General features: G+C 32.2%; 1 long non-coding RNA gene across 1 annotated transcript; it reads left to right on the top strand.

Moving 5' to 3' along the window:
* The first annotated feature begins 14,270 nt into the window (after positions 1-14,270).
* On the top strand, positions 14,271-21,323 carry LOC127725553 (uncharacterized). Its single transcript, XR_007993032.1, has 3 exons — positions 14,271-14,444; positions 19,006-19,099; positions 20,638-21,323. It is a non-coding gene; the product is annotated as an uncharacterized LOC127725553 (long non-coding RNA).
* Positions 21,324-21,427: the final 104 nt, after the last annotated feature.

Genomic DNA, 21,427 nt, shown 5'->3' with positions numbered 1-21,427 from the left:
TGAAATACTAAGGCTTTTCTACCTCAGGAATAGATTACCTTAGCTGTATTTGGCAAAACTTTTAGGAATTTTTGGTCCTCGATGCTCTTCAACTTTGTACTTAGTTTTGTCTTTTTAACTTTTTTTTTATTCGAGCGTCACTGATGAGACTTTTGTAGACGAAATGCGCGTCTGGCGCAAATACAAAATTTCAATCCTGGTATCTATGATGAATTTATTTACCAAATTTGTACTTGTTGAGTTCTTTCACTCAAATACGATTTGAAAAAAGAAACATCAGCATTATCAAATCCATAAATTTCAAGTTTTTTACAGAGAATATCATGATCTACTACATCAAAGGCTTTCTTAAAATCCAGTAGGACTGCTAAGTTGATATTACTATCATTCATATCCTGTACCCATTTATCTATGATATTGATAAGGGCAGTTTGGCAAGTGTGTTCTTGTCTAAACCCAGACTATTAATATTGATTTTGTTATCAGTAAATTAAAATCAAATTAAATATTATTGTTATATACATATGCACATTCATGGCTCTACAATCTGTCGATACCTGTATTTGGCATTGCACAAGGTCATGTTTTTTCTGACTGTTTATGGCGTATTTACACTAAATCCATTGGATGTTAGATGTGTACTGATTGATAATTTAGTCTTAGATACATGATTTCTTTTTATAAGTTGTTATTGGCTTTTAACTAGGTGTCAGTAACTGCGAGTACTCTCAGATCTGTGTTAAGTGTCTTTTAATTGTTGGGATGTACAAGTACCCGTCCACGTCCACTTTGTGTTTTTGTTGGATGTATTTCTATTTGTATCCATCTGATGAGTTAAGCCTTTTTCAACTGATTTTTATTGTTGTTCTTATGTTGTACTGTTACACCACTGTCCCAGGTTAGGGGAGGGATGGCGCCTTCAAACTAGTTTAACCCCGCCACATTATGTATGTGCCTGTCCAAAGTCAGGAACCTGTAATACAGGGTTGTTGTTTTTTGCTGTGTTTCATATATGTTTTTAGTTCATTGTTTTGTACATAAATTAGGCCGTTAGTTTTCTCGTTTGAATTGTTTTACATTTGTCATTTCGGGGCCTTTTATAGCTGACTATGCGGTATGGGCTTTGCTTATTGTTGAAGGCCGTACGGTGACCTATAGTTGTTAATTTCTGTGTCATTTGGTCTATTGTAGAGAGTTGTCTCATTGGCAATCATACCACATCTTCTTTTTATATGTGCTGGGTGTAAAAGATTAGATCTTTTTAGATTGTCATACAATTGTTTTGAAACATGTTTTCTTAAAGTTTTGATAAAACAGGAAGTACAGAAATTGGTCTATAATTTGTTGCCATGAATTTTTCCCCAGCTTTAAAAAACAGGGGTTACTCTTGCATTCTTTAGAACAATGGGCAATGAACTTGTATCTATTATTCTGTTAAAAATGTAAGTTAAAGATGAAGTTATGAAAGGAGCACTTAATTTTAAAATTTTTGGTCCTATGTTATCAGATTCGGTGGATTTATTAATGTCAAGTTTGATAATCGCATTAAATAGAATTAAAGTTAATAAAAGTATGATATGTCTCAAGAGACTTCTCTAACTATAACCTTCAATTGAAAGTTTAGACTCCTAATGCAACATTAGAAACATGTGTAAATAGTCATATTTTATCTACAGATCACTGTAAAAGCATTGACTTTACATTTAAACAATGGACTGGTCATCACACGGCGTTTACATATCTAAGTTGACACTTTATGCTCGTGCATTCTCACAATTGGCACTCAAATCGGTTTTTACGGTCACCATAACAATTTGGTTGATACGATATGTCTGTGTCTCAACTCACTAGCGACATATATTTGCAGTGACTGTCTTAGAACTTTAAATAACAGTCGTCTTATCTGTAAAATAACCGATTTTGTTCTATTCCTGATAGGATATTTAGACTAGGAGTATATTCGCATGGCGGGTGATGTATGCATAGCAGGAGAGGCTTACGGAATAATCAAACTATTCACGGATAACAACTGTCTCATATAACTATAGGAATTATACTTTTAATGCTGTTTTTACTAATGTTCTCTTTGATTGGAATACAGGGTAATTTTATGGTCTCAAAAAGTTGACAAATACGATAATGTTTTGATTCCACAAAGTTAACAAATATAGTAAGTTTTCGTTTGCACAAAGTTGACAAATATGATAATTTTCCGTTTGCACAAAGTTGACAAATATGATAATTTTCCGTTTGCACAAAGTTGACAAATATGATAATTTTCCGTTTGCACAAAGTTGACAAATATGATAATTTTCCGTTTGCACAAAGTTGACAAATATGATATCTTTTGATTTTGCAAGGTTGACAAGTATGATGATTTTTTTGTTTCCACAAAATTGACAAAGATAATAATTTTAATTGACACAGATGAACGACTTCAAACTGGAATCAATGACAAACGTGATGATTTCAACGCACAACGTTTACATATCTCAATTGATACGTTATGCTCATTTAGGCTCACACTATACGGACTTCTTTACCAGGGGTGCGCTCGTTACACAAAAAAAGCTCTAAAGGAGTTACGAGGAAGAATGACTCTAATCGACATTTTATACGTTTTACTGTCACAATTACAAAATGGTTGACCGATGCGATATGTCTGTGCCTCAACTCCTTAGTGACATGTTTTCGCAGTCTTAGATATCTTAAAATATCAGAAAAGTTTTTTAATCTGTAATTTTACCGATTAAGTCCTTTTTCCGCTTGTGACAGTTTGAATAAGTGTGTATTTGCATGGCGGGTAAAACAAGCGTCACAGAAGATGCTTACCCTGTCGATGTACCAGATCTTGTTGATATATAGTCTTGTTTAGTTTGACGATAAATTTTCACTTTTGTTCTCGTACTAGGAACGACAAAATTATTTATTTTGTAAAAGTTATTTCCGTACTCCATGTATACCTTACAACAAAATTATTTTTATTAACCTGTGTACGTTATTTTATTTGGCGGCATTTTGTCCTAGGTTATGGTTGTCTTTCTGATATTGTTAAACATCTAACCCCCTTGTTTTATTAATTTTGTATTTACATTGTGTCATAGATCGAATTTATTCGTTCAGTGTATGTTCACTTGTTTTTGTTAATATGTCTTTTGATTGAGTTAAGCCATTTCAATTGGTATTTTATATTATTATATTTCATGTCAAAATGCCAGATTTTGATTGGTTAATACGAGGGAGACAATTTACTCTATCCCATGCCAAATACTTTATTACCCTTCACGGAGACGCTTGCTCAAGTGTGCGCTTTAATAAATACGGATGATTGTTATGTACAAGACGACATAGTTTATTACTTTGAATTTGAAATTTAATAGACAGTTATAACAGAATATTCAGTATAATAAATTAAATAACACATATCTGAGAGGGTGATAGAGCAGATTGTGACCCCTCGAAAAGACATTGTCAACCTTGGCTTCTTCTCAGTTGACAATATTTTCTCGGGATAGCAATCTGCTCTATCACCCTCTCAACTATGTGTTATTTATATAGTGTGTCTTTCTATGTTGTGATGTAACACTATTGTTTCAGGTAGGGTGAAGGTTGGCGCCTATTAAAACGTTTAAACCCGCTGCATTTGTTTGCCCCTGTCCTAAGTCAGGAACCTGATGTTTAGTGGTTGTCGTTTGTTGATGTGGTTCATAAGTGTTTCTCGTTTCTCATTTTTTATATAGATTAGATCGTTGGTTTTCCTGTTTGAATGGTTTTACACTAGTCGTTTTGGGGCCTTTTATAGCTTGTTGTTCGGTGTGAGCCAAGGTTCCGTGTTGAAGGCCGTACTTTGACCTATAATGATTTACTTTTACAAATTGTGACTTGGATGGAGAGTTGTCTCATTGGCACTCATGCCACATCTTCTTATATCTATTATGAGATTGAAACACAGGTAAATTATTATTGTCTTAATTCATTTAAGGGAACTTTTAAAAGTTTCTAGCATGCAGTAATACCTAATAAGAAAAATTTGGAAACCACTGTGACTTTTACTATGAATATTCAGCTTGAAGGTTGAAAACCTTATTAAGCTCTACAATCTTTTATTAAATTTCTTCTATTCTATTTACAGCGCCGTACAATTTTACAGGAACATTAGACAAGAAGGTTGCGTCTACATTTTTATGTCAACATAGCTGCCGATATACACAACAGGACATGGACGAAGAAGAAGAACGAGACAGAGAACTTAAAGAAAGGAAAAGAGAAGCTCCCGAATTTAAAGTAAAGAGTAAATTTGCTAAGCTGCAATACAGTTCATTTCTCAAAAACTAATTTTTTTTTGTCTAATATAATGCATGTAGAAAAACGTATTAGTTGGATTTCAATTTTTTTACTATATATGTATTACGAATCTCATATTTTATTATATTCCTTCATTTTGCAAGGTGATTAATGCGTAATAAAATTCCGTTTTAACACAGAATCTTGTTATTACTAGATTCTACTGTCGATAAATGGTACATCCTTGTCATCTTTAAAGATTTAGAAAATTTAAGAAGGACATACACCGTATGGTGTACTATTGGGTGAAGTTGAAATGGAGCCGATTCCGTATTGCTGTTGATTAATTCAAAGTTCAGATGTGAAAGTGTTAACATGTAAAAAACGACACAACATCTAGGCAGTAATCTGAAATCATCAAAAGTAAAATTACATTTAAAAGTGAACAAAACTCTACACAGCAATACCAACATAACCTAGAAAACGTGAAATGTAGTATCAGTTAACTAACAGACTCGTTAATAACTCCGTTAATAAATAAACTCATCATAGATACCAGGATTGAAATTTTGTATTTGCGCTAGACGCGCGTTTCGTCTACAAAAGACTCATCAATGACGCTCGAATGAAACAAAGTTAAAAAGGCCAAATTTAGTACGAAGTTGAAGAGCATTGAGGACCAAACATTCCTAAAAGTTTTGCCAAATACAGCTAAAGTAATCTTACGTTATCGTTAATTTCAGTTCGAATTCACAAAGTCACCTGTTTGCGTGTCCGTCAAATGTTCCGTTAAAACAGAAAATTATCGGGTACGTTAACGTACCCGATAAAGGGGCATTTGACCTTACATGATATACACAACTAAAGTTATCGAAATTAGCAATGTTTATAATATGTTTGTAATTAACTTTGAACTAACTTTCAGTAACTGTAAGTATTCTTAGACCGGTACATTGTGTCTTTTTGTCTTTATATTAGTTGTTTTCTGCCTCGTGCCAATCTGATGAATCAAGTCATTTATTTACAGATTGTTCTTATTTTGTGCAATTACACCACTGTCCCTGGTTAGAGGAAAGTTGATTTTCGCGTTTGGATTGATTCACATTTTGTTATGTCATGGCCTTTTATAGCTGAATATACAATATGAGTTTTGTTCATTATCGAAAACCCGCGTACGGTGATCTATTTGTTGCTCAGATCCACGTCATTTTGAACTTTGGTGAGTAGATGTGTCATTGGCAACGTCTTCTTATTTTCATAAACATCTACATTAATGATCAGACAACGGTTGGATTATACCACGCCTTGTATCGTAATCTACCAAATATTATCTGCGTTATTGCCAAAATTATAGAATTCTAAATAACTAGATTTAATCTGTTATAACAATACTTTCCTCCTGCTAATTTCATGCTATGGAACAATATATACATAGCTATACAAAATGTAAGTACTATCAATACCTTTAGAAAGTCTTGGTAACAGAGGCTTCGACAGAATCATAAAATCCATTTTATTTACTATTCAAGATTTTATGTTATATAAAAGTAAGGAGATTGTGGTATGGTTGCCAATGAGACAACTATCCACCAGCGACCAAATGACTTTTAAGTTAACAACTCTAGGTCGATGTACGGCCTTCAATAATGAACAAAACACTTATCTCATAGTAAGTTAAGTTTGTTTTCAAAGAAAGCATTTGATTAAGATATATATATATATATATATATATATCATAACTATTGTTTGTCAAGACATGTTTTTTCTATTTATTCAGTGTATTTATTGGAAAATATTGACAAAAAAATATAAAGTTGCATTACGATTGACAAATGTTTCTGTTTCCTGTTTTTCGGAGATTGCATGATAAATATTTAAGTTTTTGACTCAAAATATATAGAAATTTTTTGCAATGAAATATTTTCATTTTCCGTATGTAATCATGTTTGTTATCTTTAAAATAGAGTTACATTTGACAATTGTTTTTTCCTGTTTCCTTTTTTCTGAGATATTATGATAAAATCGTATTGTTTGCTCAAAATTCTAATTTCTTATCATGAAATTTTGTCAGTTCATCATGCAATTGTGATATATTGTAATAAAAGATACTGCTCCACTACAATATAAATATTAAAATATCCTAGTGTAATTGATTTTTATTACAAAAACTATGATTTCTACTCAAACGCATCTTTTACTACCATTAGTAACTTGGTAGTCTTTTAGTATATCCAATATGATGACCTCCTGGACACTAAGCTCTCAAGTATTTTCTATTGCAATTTTATCTATGTTTAAGACTATTCTGTATAAATTGACACCAGCCACTGATCTTAAATACAAATCAAATATTTTTACAGATATAAATATGAAAGCAAAATATTTCAACAATAAATTGTTGACACAGAAGTAATGATGTAATTTTGATAGTATAATGCAAATTTTGAATTAAATTTTAACACTTAAACAATGTAAACTACGCAAAAAAATACAAAATCAATAAACAATGACTGAAGGTGCAGGACCAAATAATCGCCATGGACATATAACCTAATACTAATACAACTCCATACGAAATAGCATTGACTTATAATAAGTATCCCCTGAAATTGAGCTGATCTTAAACTTTTTAACATGTAAAATATATAAAAGTTTCAACGTCAATGAACACTGATTGAAGGACGGATCATATAATCTCCATGGAAATGTCAACTGTTAATTATATTACTACTGTTTACCAAATGTCATTAACTTAGCATTAGTGGTTCATCTAAAATTGACCTTATCACAAAATTTAACATGTAAATTATGCAAAACTTTCAAAGTCGTTATTCCATCACATAATTGGAGGATCCGGACGGGTGTTTCGACTTTGGAAACCACACTATTTAGGGTTTATGTCAGCCATGTAAAAAAGACGAACCATTTGAAAAACAAAATATCCTTTTTGAAAATAAAAATGTTAATAATACCGTCTAATAATTATAGCGTTATCACCTATTCTTGAAACAAGATTTAGAAAAAAGAAATTCTCCTATTGTTATTTTCTACCTATATATATCATTTGAATCTAACTAATGTAAACCGTGAAATTTCTCAATTCTGATCGCGAAAATTGCGAAAATAAAACTGCTCACGCAATCTATCCCTGCCAAAAAAAATCATTGATGAATTCGACAAACCATCGCCACTCCCACCCCTCCCACACAGCTTATAACAAAACTAAGGATATTTATTCTCACATATTAGGGTGTCTGGGTCATTCTGATATATATATTATGATAACCGCCAACATAAAACAAATTTTCAATTTGAAAGATCTAAATCAGAACACAAGCAGTAACGTCATTTACATTCGGGTATTTAGACAAGCTAAATAAAGCCTTTTTTTCTACGGGCGGGCTTAATATGTTTCTTGATTATATTGGAATTTATGTAATAATTTAAATATATAAGAAATTATTGTTTTATTGTCAATGATACATACATTCAACATAAACCAAATACCATAATGTAAACAAATATATTCTTCAAATATAAGCAAACACTCATACTGTTTGCATTTGCGGAATTTCAGGTTTTTAAAGTTCTTCAACTTTTAGGTTTCGATTCGGTCTTCATACCGTTTTGATTCGAGTGCAAATGATGAGACGTATGTATACGAAACGCATCTTGCACTCCAAATTATAAGCCTGATATCTTTGATGAGTAATTTACAAAAGAGATGGTGTGTGATAGCCAATGTAGCAACTTTCTTCCAGAGTTTATATGAAGTGGATAATAGCAATTATAGGTCACCGTGAGGCCTTAAAATACGGGAAATACCAAAACCGGATATTTGGCTCTAAAAGCCAAAAGCCACCAACACAAAAAATGGAAGACAATTTAAACGAGAGTACTAATGGCCTAATTTATAAAAAATGAAAACAACACATTATTAGTTTCATGCGTCCGAAGTGCATTTTTGGATTTACCTTCATCAGCAACGTTCAATGCCAAATATTTGAAAGCCAAGGATGTATAAGAACCGAAACAGTTGAAGAGCTATACGAACAAAAAGGACCTAAAAATAGTCAAATCCATCTAAGGTCAACTTTGCCTGAGGGAGTTGAAACCTTATTTCAAAATTTATCAACGGACAATTTTAGAAAGTTTGTTATAAATTATGTCAGTACCAAAGTACTGACTACTGAGCTGATGATAACCTCTGGGACTGATAGTCCACCAGCAGAGGTATCGACCCAGTGCTGTAAAAAATGAAAACAACACGTTATAGATTTCGACAGGAATGAACTACCGACTCCTGACTCCGACAGGCAAGTGAGGGTATGGAGAGGTTTAACATGTTTGTGAGCGTTTAACCCTCCTCTAACCTGATACAGTGGTATAACAGTGGTGTAACGGCACAACAAAATGTAAATAAATCTTGAAATTGGCTTAACAAGAGACAGAATGCACCGATAAAAGAGTAATCGCAGTTACTGAACTTTAGTACCGATAAAAACAATATTTAAACTTTTTACTACTGTGTTAAATTGATAACCTTTAAGAATAAGCTGAACCAAAGTATCAATGAGTTTACATGGATCGTATCTACATTAACGTGATAAATACATATCCTTACTTTCAAGATTAGGGTGTGATATCCCGTTTTAATTAAGAATTCTACAGGTACAGCCAATCTTTAAATATATATAAAAGAATTTGGTGATGGTTCTAGCTGATAAGTAGTGAATAAGTAACATGGTATCAGTCGAGCACGAAAACGGGTACATACTCGCTAATAGAGTAGTTTCGCCTCTACCAACCAAGAACTAACACCAAAGACAAGATTATAAAGCATTAAAAAGGTGCAACATATAAAAATCGGAAAAGGAACAAATAAGGAGCGAATATGTAACAGAGTATAAGTCAACCGTAAAAACGGATAAACACGCGCTAATAGGGTAATTTAATCCCTACGAATCAAGAACTAACACCAGACACAAGAAAAGAAAAGAACAGAAATCATTCAAAAGGTCAACATATTAAAAGCGATTAAGGAACTAAGTAGAGAATAAGTAACAGGGTATCAGTTGAGCGCAGACACGCGTACATATGCGCTAACAAGGTTAATTTCACTCCAATAAACTAGAACTAACACCAGAGACAAGAAAAGAAAGAAAAGAAAGCATTCAAAAGGTGCAACGTATAAAAAGTAAAAAGGAAATGAATAAGTAACAGGGTATCAACCGAAAGCAGAAGCGGGTACATACGCGCTAATAGGTTAATTTCCCCCATTACGGATCAAGAACCAGAAACAAGATCATAAAAGAGAGTGAAGCATTAAAAAGGTTCAACGTATAAAAATCGAATAATGAACAAATAGATAGCGAATAAGTAACAGAGTATCAGTCGAGCGCGAAAATGGGTAAATACGCGCTAATGAGTAATTTTAGCTCTACCAACCAAGAACAAACACATGATACAAGAAAAGAAAAGAAAAGAAAAGACAGTTTTTTCTCATTGTTGAAAGGCAGTACGGATGCCTATAATTGCTTACATCCACTTCATTCAAACTTTGGTGGAAAGTTGTCTCATTGACAATCATACCTTATCTCTTTATTTTTATATTTAAAAGATGCAACGTATAAAAATCGAATGAGGAACAAATAAGGAACGAATAAATAACAGGCTTTCAATCCAGCGCGGAAACGGTAACATACCCAATAAAAGGGTAATTTCACCTCTATGAACCAAGAACTAACACCAAGGACAAGAAAAGAAAAAGAACAGAAAGCATTCCAAAGGTTCAACGTATAAAAAGCGATTAAGGAACTTATAAATAGAGAATAAGTAACAGGGTATCAGTTGAGCGCAAACACGCGTTCATATGCGCTATATATTTAATTGGGTTATACAAAATATTTTTTTTACTTTTCAATAAATCCAAAACAGACAGTTATTAACATACAATTAAAAAGACAATAAATATGTGAATAATATTAGTTAACTCGCTTTGGACAAGATAACCTTTCTTTCTCTGATTATCTAAACTACTTTGGTATACAAGACTTTAGTTCAGGAATGTACACAACTGTCGGATATAAATATTGATTAATGACTATGCATCCGTAGTGATGTAACAACGTAAATATTAGTTTTTCAATATTCTTTAGTCCTTAATCTCCAATATCAATTTTCACCCAAATGTTTCACCAAAAACATGTTAAAATAACAAATTGGTGGATATGGATATGAGATACGTAAACAGATCTTAACTACAGGTAGCTTTTAAATGTACTGAAATTGTTTAATATACATAAAAATCAATAAAATATTAAACATAACCGGTAATCGCAACTGTAATTGGTCTAATTACTTTTAAGATAATTTCCATTGTTGCGAGGATAAAAGATGATGGATATCGTCAGCTGAACAGAAATTCTGCAGTTCTTACAAAAAAGGTAAAAAAAAACGCTGAATGAATAAAATTGAGAATGAAAACTGGGAATGTGTCGAAGAGACAACAACCCGACAGAGCAGAAAACAGCCCAAGGCCACCAATTGGTCTTCAACACAGCGAGAAAATCCCGTACCCGTAGGCGGGCTTCAGCTGGCCCCTAAACAAAAATGTGTACTATTTCAGTCACACTAAACACCAAAACATATAAATGAACCAAAATTAAAAAAAAAAAACATACAAGACTAACAAAGGCAAGACGCTCCTGAATTGGGACAGGCGCAAACATGCGGCGGAGTTAAACATGTTTTGTGAGATCTCAACCCTCCTCCTATACCTCTAGCCAATGTAGAATAAACAAACACACAGCAATACGCGGAGTAATACTCAGTTTAAAAGAAGTCCGAGTCCGATGTCAGAACAGGTAACAGAAGAAACTAAGCAAAATGACAATGATACATAAATTAACAAAGGACTACTTGCAGTTACTAGTATGCCAGCTCCAGACATCAATAAAACTGATTGAAAGATTATGTCTTCATCATATGAAAATCAAGCACAATCCCTCCCGTTAGGGGTTTAGTATCATACCATCATAAAATATATGAGAGGAACATAACCCGTATCATGCCAACAATTGGTGTTTATTTCCGAGGCAAAGACACTATGAGTAAATCAATAATAATTCCAAAAAATGCCATTTTTAATGACCTGACAACAGTATCGTAACTATATCCCTTCTGAAAAGTATGTTTAAAGGTTTTGTTAGTTTTTGAGTCGAATGACGACATTTTTGTGCTTTGTATAGAATATTACCATAAAAGATTGGATGTGAAATTACTGAACGTATAAGATATCTGCATGTTGATTTATGTTCTTGTACCGATGATAAAATTTAGAATAGCTGTAAATGTTATGTTTAACTCCGATATTTTTATTCATACAAATTAAGATTAACGGATAGATAAACTAGATGCCCAATTGCCTGCATCGCTTTCCTAGTTCTATATGAATCTGCAACAATGGGAACTCTCGACATTGTAGACTAGAATGATATTCATCACAAAAATTGCCTTTTTGCTGAACTTGTTTTGCTGATCATTTTTTTTTTTTTTCATATACAATTTCTCTTTATTTTCTTTTGTTTTTGCCCAAAACACAAAAAGGGCATTTCTGTACGTCCCTTTCCAAATTCAGAAGCCTTTAATTTAGTGGATGTTGTTTGTTGTTGTTTATCATGTTTATTTTTCATTAATTGTTATTTACATATTCAGGCCGTTAGTTTTCTCCTTTGAATTGTTTTACATTTGTCATTTCGGGGCATTTTATTGCTTCCTATTCGGTACAGGTGTTGCTCTTTTTGTTGAAAGCTGTTCCGTAACCTTTAGTTGCCAGCCTTTTTCCTTATTTGGTCTCTGGTGCAGAATAAATTCATTGACAATCATACCACATCTTCTTATTTCTATAGACAAATCGTCTTTTAATGGCCGTATAAGAGTTAACCAACGATTTCGGCAAAATTTAAGTTATTTGGAAATCTTGTCTTGCTGATCATTTTTATTTAAAGTGTCTATCTTTTTTTTTTATTTTCATGGCAAAAAAGTAAAACAAATATATAAAAAATCGTGATATTAGAGCTCCAACTCCAAAAAGGAGTCGACTGATGATTTCGGTCATGTTGACCGATTTGTATATCTTGTCTAGTTGATTATTTCTACTATTTAAAGTGTCTATCTATCTATTATAGTTTGCAAGATAATAACCAAAAACACTAAAAAGAGCATCAAAGAGCAATAACTCTCATAAGGAGTCGACTGACGATTTCTGTCATCAGACTTATTTGTAGATCTTGTCCTGCTGATCAGTTTTGTCATTTAATTATGTTGAGTTTCTTTCTATCTTTAACTGTTTCAAAATAAAAGGTAAGACTGATATTTAAATCGTCATTTAAGGGCAATAACTCATATAAGAAGTTTACGTAAATAGACAGTAGGTAGATCTCAATATTCTGAACCTTTCATCCGCTGTTATTTGATGCAGATGATAATGACAAATTTTGATAACGTCAGATAATTATTTAACCTTGAAAACTTTTTCCAAGAGGCGGTCCAAGAAAGATATATAAAATCTTATCTTATGCAGATACCAAAACATTTTTTGAATTCAAATAACAAGCAATATTTCAGCACAAAAAATTAAGCAACAGAAATACATATGGCTTTAGAACCCTGGATCTCCGTTTTCTGGCAAATTTGCTTATTTTGTGATGCACTCTATATGGATCTTTCCACTTTTCTTTGGAAAAACCTTTTGAATTTGTTCTGATTATAATTTTTTCTTCCGCCACTTGTGTTTCTGAATTTTTTTTTTTAACCATGTCTAGAATATATTTGACATCGACCAGTTATTGCGCTTTTACAATAAGCCGTTTCACCCAAACACTATTCCATATTGGAGTTATCTTCTTGTACTGTTTTTTTCTATTGCTTCTCCTCAGACACCATAAAAGTTATCGCTTATATTTCTTACTGAACTGATCGCTAATTCCTCAGGATATTTTGTTAAAAAAATAATTACAAAAATAACGAACTCCAAGGTAAATTCAAAAAAGGTAAGTCCATAAAAACGGACAAAATTAAACTTTATCAACCAACAGAACGAATTGAAAACAACTGTCATGTTCCTGACTTGGTGGTACAGGCAATTTCGGAAAAAAAATGGTGAGTTAAACCTGGTTTTATAGCTGGTTAAACCTCCATCTTGTATGACAGTTGTTTATTGTTCCTATTTGGATCAAAACGATACGGTTACATGTAATAAAACTTATTTTCCTTCTTGTGTTGGACAGAGAAAGTTAGTCGGTGTACCTTATAACACGTCAGTCATTGAGACATGGAGTCGTTTGGTATGAGTTCTCTCATCCAAATGAATTTTACTGACCCCGTACATATCGTATTAGGTCACTAGAACACTCTGTAACTAACAGTATCTACCCATTAACATAACAAAATGAACCGAAGTTATATTTTCACGCCATCCTTGTCTATCCTTCTCTAACTGTATTTCCATCAATATCAGTCTAGGCGTTTAAGAGGGTTTACACTTGAAAGGCATTTAGAAGTTGTAAATTAAGGCATCTGGTTTTGATACGAAAATTTAAACATTTATAAATATATCTATATATATGGTGCATTGTACATAGAAAAATATGAATGTATTTATTACAAAATTAATTTATTTTTTATTTGACTTTAAACAGCTTTAGTTTGTGTATGTACATATTTTTTACAATTTGTTTTCATCAATATGCAGCAAAGATTAACATTACTTTTTAATTTCATTTTTTCAAGCTTCTAATGCACGTATCGCGATAAATTATGAAAATAAATCATCATGTATTTGCATGTTTATTTCTTATAACACAGTTTAACAAATACTTTCTTTTAAAATGTAAGTTGTTGTTTAGAAAATAACTTAAAATCGGTATTGTCACCGGCATTGTTTTACTATTGGTTTTGTCGACTTTTTCCAAATAAGAGTGACTTTTCTATTGTTCTCGTGTCATCGCTTTTGTCACTGTACACACAAAAATATATCTGTGATTATAATCAATAATAAAACATGTGTAACGTAAAGACGAGATAACAAAATTATATTTGTAAATACAACCAAGATAATAAATCGTTTTTTAGGAAATAAACCAGATATCTACCTGAAGGTGAGTAACGATTTTTTTTTTTCAAAACAGTTGTGTTTTTGTTATAGAAAAGGTACATTTCAAAAAATGAATCTTGACATATTATTTAACGCATTATTCCTTAAAACAAATAATTAAACATATTTTTTTATATATTTTGCATAAACATTCATTTGATAATAATGTGTCGATACCAGTGCTGGTGGACAGTTAGTTCCTGGGGATACTTTCAGCTCAGTAGTCAGTACGTCGGTACTTGCATTATTTATAACGCTATTTAGAAATAAACCCCCGTTAATAGATTCAGAAAATACAAGGAAACTAAGGTTCCAATTCCATCAGCCAAAGTGGAGCTTAGAATAATGTGGTTATTCTTTTTATGTTCATTTGGTCATATAGCTTCTAACGCTTATATATATTTTTATCCTGCAATCAGTTCGCTATTGTACAAATAACAGGTACACAAATAAATGTGTGATTTATTTGTACGTGTCAAGTACAAATAAAGTCTCGTGCTACCCGCTTCCTTGTTGAGCAAGCGGTAATATGAATATTTCTTTCTGGGTAACAGTTCATTGTGGGTTCCTCTTCGCGGTCCGCGTTTAAATAATGTCGATTTCTTTGAAAAATCAGAGACAATGATTGGGAATTAAACAACTTAAGCTCAAGTGCCGGGTGTTGGTTGCAGGATAAAAACAATATATGTACATTGTCGGAAATATAAAATGTATTTGTACTCGCTACGAAACAGGCGAGCCTCGCTTTTCGTCCTGTTTCTACAGCTCGTACAAATAAATTTTATATTTTCCGACGATGTACATATATTGTATATATATATTTATGGCTTTCAAATGTTTGGGCTGAGCGTTCTTGGTGAAATGTAAATGCAGAACAGCGCTTCGGATGCTCAAAAATTATAAAGTATTACTTTAAATGAGTTAAGTAAATGGTGGATGGCGTATCTGTACCCTCTTTTTTTTTAGACATATTTACATTGAAATGAAAACCAAGACTGACTTTTTCAAACCTTATCATGTTAATGTTATATTTGGAAAATGTTGAAAAATAATAATAGTTATATAAAGATAAGGAGATGTGGTATGATTGCAAAATGAGACTACTATCCATGAAAGTTCAAATGAAGTGGATTTTAGCAATTATAGGAAACCGAATGGATTTCAACAATGAGAAAAATCCATACCGGATAGCCGGCTAAAAAAAAGGCCCAGACATGAAAAATATGAAACAATTCAATGACGGTTGTTTGTGACGTCTGCATATAAAGGAATTTCATACTGCAACGATATCAAATATTTGAATATATAAACGGCATGTCATGATTTGAAGCTTAATTTCGGACATGTTTGTTTATATTGAGTATGCATTATCTATTTTGATTGCAATCAATCGAATTATATCCTTTTTAAACATGATCATTTAGCTCATAACTACATTGTAATATTGAACTATTCATGCATCCTAGAATTTCGATTGTCCGGATTTGAGAACACATTGCTTCGGACGCACAAAATTAAAAAGGTTTTTTTTCCATTTTTTGTTTAAAATACATGTAGCTAGTTGTCAGTTTATTTCCGTTCCATTATATTTGAATTTTCCCTTTTCTATTTCTATCTTCAGACCTCTTCTGAAGCTAGTTTTGTGGTTGGTATTTAATCAGAAGTCTTCGTGTAATTACTGAAAGGATATTTCTTTGGTGCTACTACGGTTGGGGTACTATAGTCATGTATAAGTCCGATACATGTAAAGTAAATATCGAGGTGCTTACAAGTGCAACACGTTCTGCATAGTATGTTATTTACAGTAAACTGTATTGATTTAGTATAAAATAGCCAGATGTGTGCTTTTTTGGAGAAATTTGTAATATTTTGTAATCTTTATAAATGTTCTTATTAGTTGTGAACTAGCTTTCAGTGACTGTGTCTATTATAAGATCGGATCTTTGTGTCTTTTGTATTAGGTGTTGTTTTTTTTTTTTTGTGATTCGTGCCAGACTTATGAGTCAAGTTGTTTCCAAATGATTTTTACAGTTTGTTCTTTATGTTTTGCTGTTACACGACTGTCCAAGGTTATGCGAGTATTAAACCTGTATCACATTCAGAGGTTGTAGTTGGTAGAATTGTTATCTGTCATATTGCATTCGTTTGTATTTTTCTTTTTATAAATCAGATTGTTGGTTTCCTATTTTGAATTGTTTAGCACGTCGAGGCTGTTTCATCTGCATTTTTGTGGATTGATTTTGCTCATTGTTGAAGCCCGTAGGGTGAACTATAATTGTTTATTTTCTTACAAACTACATTTACTGCCATTCGTTTGTCGATTTGTTTATAAATCAGATTGTTGGCTTCCTCTTTTAGACTGTTTATTATTTTGTCATGTCGAGGAGGCCTTTTCAGCTGCATCTTTGTGAATTTATTTTGCTCAATGTTGAAGCCCATAGGATGAACTATAATTGTTTATGTTGACGTCATTTGGTCTCTGGGGGAAAGTATGCCATTGGCAATGCTGCTTCATCCCCTTATTTCCTTACTAACAACATTTATTGCTGATATTAAAACATTTCGCTATTTATTATTTGTTCCTGTGCCTTTATAACAAGAACTATTCAAAAATACCAGCATTATAATTCTGAACGTCAGATGCGCGTTTCGTCTACAAAAGGCTGATCGAATCAAAAAAGTTGCAAGACCACATCAAACACGAGATTAAAGAGCAATGCAAACCACAAATAAATGTGCCAAATACGGTAAAGTCCATACATCTCTGGAGTGTTTCGATTATTTCATCATTTTATAAATAAAAAATTTACAGAACATGAGCATATGGATGATGTTTCCTGTCAACATAGAAAGGCTGACTACTTGGCTGGTGATTCCATCTGGGACGAAACATTCACAAGCAGTAGTTGTAAAACTCATCAAAGATACCAGGCTTATAATATATTTATAATGAACCTAAATATTTGCATCTGTTATTATGTTTTTTTCTTATCTATTTTTTTATTCATTTACTTTCTATTAAAATCGAACCAATAATACTTTTAACAGTAAAAAAACTAATTGTAAAAGACTATATTAGGATAACCCTAACATATAATGCAGTTATATATGTGACTTTCAAAGAATACAAAAATGATTCTTCAAAAAATTACAGTTTACCAATTCAGGCGCGAAATCAAATCAAATATATCCGTTTGGAGATATGCATATTTAGGTGAACTTAATTAAGAAAGTTCAGCATTTGCAGTTTATAAAGACAAACGGAGCAGATTCCTTTATTCAACAAAAAAAATGCTTCAAACAAAAAACTTTAAGACGAACTATGCTGAGGAAAAAAATTAAAATATTGATCTCCAAAGCTTTTTATAGCTCATAGTTTTTGAAAGAAAAAAGATGCCAATATTAAATTTTTAAGTTCCATTATTTATATACTATCAATTTATAACAGTCTTTTAAAAAGCTTGTTATTTTGAAAAACAGTAGCGAACATCTTTACATTGATGGACGAAATGTACTTTTTGACATGACTAAAATGTTTCGTACAAATCATATTAATCTCTTACTGAATAAAATGCTTGACAACTATATACTGTTAAAGATACATGTCAGGATATTTTAATTTGATTCACTACCATGAGTCAATAGCATTGTTTATTCTTTTTAAACCTAGTACAAAAATAGTATAAAATTAAAAAGAGGGGCTCGTGTAGTAGTATACATTTTACCGTTGGTGTTTTTTTTTTAAATTTACCTGTGATAATATAAACGTCACAAACATACGTCACTTTTTGTGGGGTTGATGCATTCGTGTGACGCGCAGTTCATACTTCGTTTGTGGTGTACTGTCGTAAATTCATGGGAGGTGTCCGTTGTTATTCTGTGGTTTACATGTTGTAATGTACTATTTAATTATTCATTTATGTATTTCTCTGTTCTGAGTGTTCTTGTGTTTATTTGTACTGTATCCCTGTCCCGTAATGTTGTCATTTTAGCGGTATTTTTAACATTACCATATAAGCGAGAGGTTTGATTAGCCATAAAACCAGGTTCAACTCACCATTTTTTCTTAAAATGTCCTGTACCAAGTCAGAAATATGGCAGTTGTTATCAAATAGTCCGTTTCTATGTATATTGGCGTTTGTTTTTGTTGCAGTTTAGTGTTTCTGTTTTTTCTCTTGTAGTTGATGTGTTTCCCTCGGTTTTAGTTTGTAACCCGGATTTGTTTTCGTTTAATCGATTTATGACTATAGAACAGCGGTATACAACTGTTGCCTTTATTTGTACTGTTTCGCATTTTATCATCCAGGGGTCTTTTATAGCTTACTTTACGATTTGTATATTTTAGTCATTGTGAAAGTCCATATGGTGACTTGTATTTGTTCACATCATTGTTTTTAGATCTCATAGGCAATTATATCACGTCTCCTTATTATCATTAATCGTTAGAAATTAATCACACAGTGGTATTTTAAAATATGTTATTTGCATTTCATTAAAAAATAATCTCAAGTATTAATTTCAGACCATTATTCATTTTTGTTATATGTTATATTTATACATGAAAGACAAGCCACGAAATGAATTGGTCAACTCGACTCACTGTATGGATGATTGTTTCTTGTATCACCATGACGCATGTCCATAGTTATTTCCAAATTCGTAAGTTACATTGTTATTTTTTCTGTTTTATATTCTTAAACTTCTTGTTTGTAAAAGTATGATATGCCTCAAGAGACTTGACTATAACTATAACCTCTTCAATGAAAAGTTTAGACTCATAATGCAACGTTAGAAACATGAGTTTATAGACATGTTTTATCTACAGTTCACCGCAAAAGAATTGACTTTACATTTAAACAATGGACTATTCATCGCACGGCGTTTACTTATCTAAGTTGAAACTTTACGCTCGTGCATTTTCAAAATTTGCACTCAATAGGTTTTTAATTTGCACTCAATAGGTTTTTACGGTCACCATAACAATTTGGTTCATACGATATGTCTGTGTCTCAATTCACTAGCGACATATTTTTGCAGTATTAGAATTTAAATAACGGTCGTCTTATATGTAAATGTAACGATTGTGTTCTTTTCCTGATTAGGATATTTAGATTAAGAGTGTATTCGCATGACGGGTGATGTATGCATAGCCGGAGAGGCTTACGGAATAATCATACTATTCACGCATAACAGCTGTCCTATATAACTATAGGAATTATAATTTTAATGCTGATATTACTAATGTTCTTTTTGATTGGAATACAGGGTAATTTTTTATTCTCACAAAGTTGACAAATACGATAATGTTTTGATTCAACAAATAAGGTAAGTTTTCGTTTGCACAAAGTTGACAAATATGATATCTTTTGTTTTTGCAAAGTTGACAAGTATGATGATTTTTTTGTTTCCACAAAATTTACAAAGATAATAATTTTAATTGACACAGATGAACAACTTCAAACTGGAATCAATGACAAACGTGATGATTTCAATTGTTTAATCATCAACTTGCCATTTCTCAGTAGTACCATACAAGCTGGCCCATCGTGCAGTGTTCACATATCTCAATTGATACGTTATGCTCATGTACTTTCACACTATACGGACTTCTTTGTAAAGGGTGTGCTCCTTACACAAAAATTACTCTAACGGAGTTATGAGGAAGAATGACTCAAATCGTCATTTTATACGTTTAACTGTCACAATTACAAAATGGTAGACCGATGCGATGTGTCTGTGCCACAACTCACTAGCGACATGTTTTCGCAGTCTCAGATATCTTAAAAATACCAGAAAAGTTGTCTAATCTGTAATTTTACCGATTGTGTCCTTTTTCCGATTGTGAAATTATTAATAAATCTTGTATGTATTCGCATGGCGGGTAAAACAAGCGTGGCAGAAGATGCTTACCCTGTCGACGCACCAGGTTTCGGTTATCTTGGTGTTCATGCGATTCCCCAATTTGTGTGTGTTGTCATGATTTTTCTTCTTAACCGATTTATGAGGTTTAAACACAGGTAAACTATTATTGCCTTAATACATTTAAAGGAACTATTAAAAGTTTCCAGCATGCAGCAATACCAAGTAAGAAATATTTAGAAACCTCTGTGACTTTTACTATGAATATTTAGCTTGAAGGATGAAAACCTTATAGAGCTCTAAAACCTATTATTAAATTTATTCTATTCTATTTACAGCGCCGTACAATTTTACGGGAATATTAGACAAGAAGGTTGCCTCTACATTTTTATGTCGACATGGCTGCCGATATGCACAACATGACATGGGTGAAGAAGAAGAACGAGACAGAGAATTTAAAGAAAGGAAAAGAGAAGTCCCCGAATTTATAGTATAGAGTAAATTTACTAGTCTGTAATACAGTTCCTTTCTCTAAAACTAATTGTTTTTGTCTCATATAAAGCATGTAGAAAAACTTATTAGTTGGAATTCTAATATTTTACTATATATTTATTACGAATCTCATATTTTTTTATTTTCTTTCATTTTGCAAGGTGATTAATGCGTAATAAAATTCCGTGTAAACACAGAATCTTGTTGTTGCTAGATTCTACTGTCAATTAAGCGGTACATCCTTGTCATCTTTAAAGATTTAGAAAATTTACGAAGGACATAATGACATACACAATATGGTGTACTATTGGGTGAAGTTGAAATGAAGCCGATTCCAAAGAACTTGCTGTTGATTAATTCAAAGTTCAACTGTGAAAGTGTTAACATGTAAAAAAACGACACGACACCTAGGCAGTAATCTAAATATCATCAAAAGGAAATAACATTTAAAAGTGATTACCAACATAACATAGAAAACATGAAATGTAGCATCAGTTAACTAACAGACTCATTAATAACTCCGTTAAGTTTCCTACCAATAAACCAAATACCATAATGGACACAACTATATTCTTCAAATATAAGCAAATACTCATACTGTTTGTATTTGATTTACCTTCATCAGGAACGCTCAAT

This window comes from Mytilus californianus, unplaced genomic scaffold (assembly GCF_021869535.1).
Source record: "Mytilus californianus isolate M0D057914Y unplaced genomic scaffold, xbMytCali1.0.p SCAF_15, whole genome shotgun sequence".
NCBI classification, from domain to species: domain Eukaryota; kingdom Metazoa; phylum Mollusca; class Bivalvia; order Mytilida; family Mytilidae; genus Mytilus; species Mytilus californianus.
The sequence above is the reverse complement of the archived record's forward strand: the minus strand, read 5'-3'. Positions and strand labels throughout refer to the sequence as shown.